Source organism: Atta cephalotes, assembly GCF_000143395.1.
Source record: "Atta cephalotes unplaced genomic scaffold scaffold00002, whole genome shotgun sequence".
In the NCBI taxonomy this organism is placed as follows: Eukaryota; Metazoa; Arthropoda; class Insecta; order Hymenoptera; family Formicidae; genus Atta; species Atta cephalotes.
The window spans coordinates 2,013,478-2,020,950 of NW_012130066.1; positions in this window are offsets into that span (position 1 = coordinate 2,013,478).

The window sequence follows — 7,473 nt, forward strand, 5'->3', positions numbered from 1 at the left end:
TACGTAGTAGTACTACGTACGTAGGTAAGTTAACGTAACTACGACTACTACTACTAACTAAACTAAGTAGTAGTAGTATATATATATATATATATATATATATATATATATATATATATATATATATATTGATATATATATTGTCCCTAGTCTCTTTTAGGCTGTGTTTGATAACTTCATCCGAGTACCCGAGTGTACCATTTTATCCTTGTTTTACGTCTAATGAACAATAAATATAGAATGACGCACTAAGCCGCATTTGAAATTTCCAAGCGCAATCTTAATCGAAGCATTTATTCGAATGATATCGAAATAACGACAGGGAGAATGTCTCGTTGAGAGACTCCTATGAAGTTGATAATCTTGTCTGTCTGAGAGGAAGAAGAGGAGAGGTCTAGGAGAGACATCAGGTGACGGCGGAGCAACCTTGCGGTGAGTATCTAATTTGTATATATAATAATTTATAGTTATAAATTTATGTATACGCTTTAAAACTTTTAAAGTGAATCTCATCACTCAAAAAAATAATTTTGCAGTTAGTGAAAATTACCTACAAGTACGAAAAATTAACTAAAATAGATAAATTTCTATAAAATAGATAGCAAATACTGCGATATTGGATATATATTGCATCTAATTATAATAGATGATAGAGAGAGAATTTAGATTTGTGCTATAAATTCTAAGCGTATTAATATATAATTTTTTATCAGATACAAAAAATAGCAATAATTCTAACTGCAGCAGCAGAATATTTTTTTGATTCTGAAAAGTGAAATTTCATTCTTAAAGATTGAAAATTGAACTACTCTTTTTAAAGCTCAATTTTTACTCTTTAGAGTGAAATTATATATAATTACTCATGCGGAAGTATATTTCTTTTTAATGGATTGCTTATTTAAATAATTTAAAAAATAAGAATTAAAGAAAGATTTTTACTTATTTACAAAATCTTTAAGCTTAAATTTAATAAATTTTCTCAAAAATTATATATTTATTTTCGAGAATTTTATATGCCTTGAGTAATTATTTTCGGCATTTTGATTATTTTTTTCTGATCTGTTTAATTTGAATTTTACATTTGTTTGTTACAGAAACATCGTAGCAACGTTGCAGATATAACTCCGCTGTTGCGCATCGGTCGGTGAGTGATATTTGAACTTTTCATCAAAGTAACGAATCTATAATTATTTTAAATATAAAATAAATATTTTTCGATATATGTATGTTATTATATATTATTATTATTTTTATACATAATAAATTATATACATTATATTTTAATTATAGATCTGTTACTTAAAATGGAGGTTAGAACAAATTAAGATTTAATATTTAATCCTGGATATATTATCTATTAATTGATTTATTACACTTATCTTATGATTGCTTTATCATGCATTTTTTGTGGATAGATTTATTATACATTTAAATTTTTATTAAATTTCTATAGTCTATCCATATGTGATGATTAATAATTAATCTTTATGTTAGTTAATATGCACGTAAATTCCCATAATATTTTTATTGCAGAATATTTTGTAGCATTTTGATATTGTTTCAAAATTGATCGATTTTAAATCTCACTTAAAATATTTAATATTTTGAAACATAATATGTTTCTACCATACTACATAAAAAATATTTAATAACATTTTAATATGTACATTATTTATCTGTAATTCGATTATTATATTCTGAAGAATATACATATTAAATGAAAATTTATAAAAATGAATATAATATCTTATAGAATTTCACGTCATTTAATTTTGATTAATTTTCTCTTACCTAGCTTTTAAGATAAGATACTTACGAACGAAAAAATCATGAATATGGGTCTTAGAGTCTTTTGCAGCATCTATCAATTTTTAATTATTAATTTTGGAAAGTTATTAAAAGTTATTATTATTATTTTTGAATCATATAAAAAATTTTTATCTTTATATTTCAAGATTTGAAATATATTGGATTTCACAATTTTTATTTTAAGATTCATTTTGACATTAAATAATGTTATCAAGAATTTTTGTTATCAAATGTTTTTTAGAGTGCAGTTGATACATAATTTTTTTTATGTTTGCAGTTATAATTCTTATTAATCAACGCGAAGAAAATATAATTAATTTGATAACTTATAAATTTCGTAATTAATTAATATTATAATGATTCTTTCGCCACGTGTTCGCGTTTCGCGCATTTACACGACCACAAAATGTTTACGCTCGTCTGCCGACGATATTACTGAGTCTTGGCAATAGAAGGAGGAGTTTCTCCTCGTTTTGATTTTTGACTAAATTCTGCTGGATGATGGCCAGAAACAATAAAAGGTAACTTCAATCTGGCGAAAAATCGAAGAAAGCTATTATATTTTCTAAAATTTTTATATTGAATGAATCTTATTCTGAAGAGAGTAAAATCTTACTTTTAAAGATTGAAAATTGAGCCACTCTTTTTCAAAACTGGCTGAATTTTTACTCCTTAGAGTGAGGTTTCACTCCAAAGAATTTAAAGAGTATACGAAAATTTGGATTGCAAAGAACTTGGATATTAAAAGATAATAAAACGATATATAGGGTATACAAAATATTTTTTCACATATCTATGCATTTGCATGGTATGATAATCTTAATTTTCTATATCTCCCTCAAATTAAGTTTCCCCATATCTGGATTATTTCGGAAGGATTTCTTTTTATTTCGGGCACCTTTGTCCATGAATAGATAAATGATCTTCCTGGATTACCAGCATTTAAAGTATATTAAAAGTCAGGCTTTTGATCGATAATTGTTTTTATGTAATTGTTTGATATGATAGATATGTAGATATCCATCGTTTAATTAATTAATCCTTATATTAAAATTGTGATTAGGTAGGAATATGTACAGATAAAAATACTATCATAAATCGGATAGATAGAATATTATCATAATTCGGATAAGTAGGAGACCATTATAATTCTGTAGGTAAGATGCTATCATAATTCGAGTAGATAGGGAAACTGTTGTGAAAGTGTTAAATGTCGTATTTTAATAATTACGAACATTTTGATAAATATTTGTTATTAAAAAATTAATATATCAAAATATTTCAAAAATTTATAAACTTTTAATTTAAATAAAAGAAGCATTCATATTTTTTTATTTTAAACTGTAATCGTACTATACAGAATTATAATTAATTTTATTGACAAAAAATTTATTATTATACTATAAGAACGTGAAAATTTGATTGATTTGAAGATAACAATCATATTAGTTTCTGAATGATGTACTTTAATAATATATTATGTAATAATTTTTGAAATCCGAAGTTCTTGAAATTCGAAGTTATCATTATTTTTGGTGTATATTTTTGTTACTATTATTTTTATAATGTTATACAATAATATTTTGTGTAAAACATGAAATCATGCACATATATAACGAAAGGAAATCGAAGATCGTAAATGTATTATAGATCGAATATTCATGGCTGTATAATTCAATTTGTATGTTTTGTACATAGAAGCGTCAGTAAACAATATTTATTTAAAACGTGGGTAAATCTACTTTTAGGCTTCTCTTTGACAAGATGAATATTATATTCTGATTTTGAGGACAAAAATGGAAAGAAGTAGAATATAATGAGAATAGGTTTAATTTTTCTGAATTTATCGTTAAATATTTTTCATTATAATAACAGAATTTCTGACGTAAATGCAAATTAAAAGTATATAGGTATATCTTATTCATGTGTATATACGTGTAATTTATGCAGAATAATAGCGTAGCCGGGCGAGAAGAGAAAAGATTGCAAATATTCTTCTTAAAGCTCCTTAATTCTTTTAGCTGTCAGTTTTTTTTCTATTTAGAAAAAAGAAAAAATATTTAAAAATCAAGAGAACGTATTTTCTATTTTTTTCGGGAATGATGAACGAAGAATTTTTGATATTATGATTAACAATGCTATTTGCTCATAGAGCTTATAGGAAATATTCAAGCATTTTCGCGATAAAAGGTCTCTTCACGTTGAAATGATTAATTACTTCATATGCAAGCGCGACATGACAAACGCCCGGATGCAGGCATGTGTTCAATCTGCATCGTCACCCTCACCTTCACAGAGAATTTCCGTTGGACCAGGACTGCGAAGTGTAATGCTCAGTTGAATTGCAACCCCAGCAGATGCGTGGGCGACAGCCTACGCTGAACATTGGTTCCGGGAGAATGTTGGAATACTTCAGTTGCCGAAGGGAGAGTCGAGCTGCTGGCTCGTCAGTCTCGACGATCACGTAAAGGAAGTGCATCTTGCGTTTGTTGCTTGATTTTGACGAAAGCATTAGATCGTTAACCGAAAGTTCCCCTTCTTTCTTTTCTGAAATCTAAACGTTGCAATAACATATTAGACTTGATAAGATAAAAATTATTATAATTGTTTTCGAAATTCACGGATCTGTAAAATTCTTGGACGATTAAATTCGAGAAATCCTGGATATTTAAATTCTAGACTTTAATATTGCGACAGATTTGACGGTTTATTTTTACAATAAAATTATTAGTAACAAGTTTGATTGAATAAGAAACTTAACACAATTCTTTACGCTTTTCTGTTCGGAAAAATCAAACCTTGTCATGCATGTTTCCGAACACGGATCATAAAGATGAAGATAACGTACCGCTTGTAAACGTCACTGCTGTCAATCGTGTATTGTGCGACAACCGGAAATTAAATGACACGTGCGAAAATGTAATTGAAAATATCTTCACAGACGCGATAATATTATGGCATGTAAACGGTGATCGTGACAGATAGTGTATCCATAAATTTTTTTACATTAAAAAACTGTGCTATTGACTTATGTAAGAAATCTAATTTGCACAATACAGAATTGTTTAATTTCTCTAAAATGATGAAAACTGATAATGGAGTAAATATTCTTTTTATATTTCAGTTAATCAACAGTTTACAATTTATTCTCGCGGTGGAGATAGATGGAGTAAAAGAAACAAATTAAAAGTATGCAATAATAAAATATAAGTAAGTAATATTATGATATTAATATTTTAACTGCTTGCAATTTAAGAAATCATTCTACTCAAAATAAAAAATATGAGAATACTACACATTATATATATGAGCCATGAAATTATTTTTTCTAATCTTTCTTTAAATCTGTCAATATATTCCTTTTTAGTTATATTTGTCTATAATTTATTCAAGTTAACCCTAATTTCTTAAATATAATATTTAGCAGAATGCATTTTGTTTTAAACTGTGACAAAAATGATAAGCACAAGTATCAAGTTGTCAACATTATTTTCGTCTTCATTGTTTGAAAAAGAAAGAAATTTTAATGACATTTGTACGAAAATAATTTTTTCTTATACTTATGGATTTTTTGTATATATTTAATGAAAATCTGTCTTTCGAATATTTAACAAGAAGCTTTTAGAGTTTGTTTTTCTAAGAATGAACGATGCATTTTCTCAGCTTCATATTAATTGCCATTTTTATTGTAAACAAAAATAGTCGATATAGATATCAATATAAGTTAATGATGTTTATATTTATCTCTTACTTAATTCTTCTCATTCTATTATATCATTTCTATTATATCAAATATAATACGTGTGCTTCTTACTGTGGCTAGGGAATTAAAGGGAATCGATAGAATCGTTGAATTTGTTGAGTAAGGATCGAGTTAAAAAATTGATATTTATCAACATTTTAGATTTCTTAGTATTTTATATGATAAAATGATATTTACCCGTTAATAATACTTAATAATATTTAATTTAGATTTTAATTTTCTAGATTTCAAGTTTATTTTTACGGCTTCTCTCTCTCTCTCTCTCTCTCTCTCTCTTTATCTTTTTTAAAATTACTTAGCTTAGGTGTATTAAGTATGTTTATTATATATAAATCGGTTTATTTTCAAGAAGACATTAAATTATTTCATTTGCATTATGTTAATTCATTTAATTTTTGCATTGTTAATTCATTTAATGATTGCATTGAAAAAATACATACAAACAAATTTTACATCTTTTGCAACCTGCATTTACTTTAAAATATCTAATGATAAGCGCGCGCTTAAACTTCTTCAAAGAAAAGGGGATATTATTGCTCATCTACTTACGCGAATTGTGCTTAACACGATCTCCTTTGAAAGAGGATTATCCGATTTCGAGAATGACGCCGGAATTATGGTGGCACAATGAAATGGTACTTCATTTTAAGAGTTCCATTGCCACTGTGTGGAGTCTCTTAATAATTGCTGAATTCCAATTAAATTCTCCGGGTACCGTTTGTCTCATTAACATGGCGAGACCGCTCGGCAGCGGCAGTTGAAATTATTCAGAAATCCAGAAGTTCCCGAAGGAAGCGAACATATAGACCATCTTGCAAGCGGTGTAACTCGAACGGGGGCGGTAATTCGTACGTGCACAGATAATTGCACACTCAGCAGAAGTGCGTTATCGGAGGAATTCTCTCTGGTATGTTTGCCATCTATTAACTATAAGGGAGAGATCGATTGCGGTTATACTTAAATAGCAATAGCGTAGGAATATGAAGGAAAGATTCGATGCAATATCTCTAATATTTCAAAATCACACGTTTTTTTCTTTATTTTCATTTCCACCCTTTCATATTTCATTTTATATAATGGTCCTTGCATTTTAAGTACATCAGATGATGTCTTAAATATAATTTTAATCAAGTCAATATATTTTCTTAGCAAAAGAAATTTAAATCTCTTAATACATCTCGTTAGAAGCGTTTCTTCGCGGATCAAGATTGGGAAGGCGCAGGTATAAATAACGTGGCATTAAGTGATTAAAATTTAAAGCTGTCTCTTTTTCTTAATCGAATGTATTAACAAATCTGTTTTATTGTCCATAAATGACGGCAAAGAATTGATTTGTTTATGCATGCTGCAAAAGAGAATAAATGACAAGCCGCGGAAAATCCGGGAGGATTCATAGTGTTATGGACGTAAATCATAATCACGGGATATTAACCATGCAAAGTGCGTTCGCGCGTTTGCTAATGTCGATATCGGACTGGCACACACTGCGGCCACGTCGCGGCTTGTCTATTACGAGATAGAGGTTTCTCTCCATACGAGATTATGCTAAACATAATTATATACGGCGTGCTTGTGAAATATCGAAAATGAAAGATTAGATCAAATTTCGCTTCAAGAAAATTTCAACTGAAACATCAACTGTATATAACTGAATGATAATTATTCAGATTTAAGATATCTTATTTTTAGTAATTCAACTTTTACAAAAATCTAATACTGATCAATTTAATACTGAGCAATTTATTATTGAAAGACAGTAATTAATTATTTATTTATAATACAGAACAAAACAGATAAATACTAAATATACTGAACAACAATGCTTCTAATACTTAAAATAAGTAATTACTGTTTTTTAATATTGATCTACAGTATTAGATTTCTAAGGGAAATTGTAGACC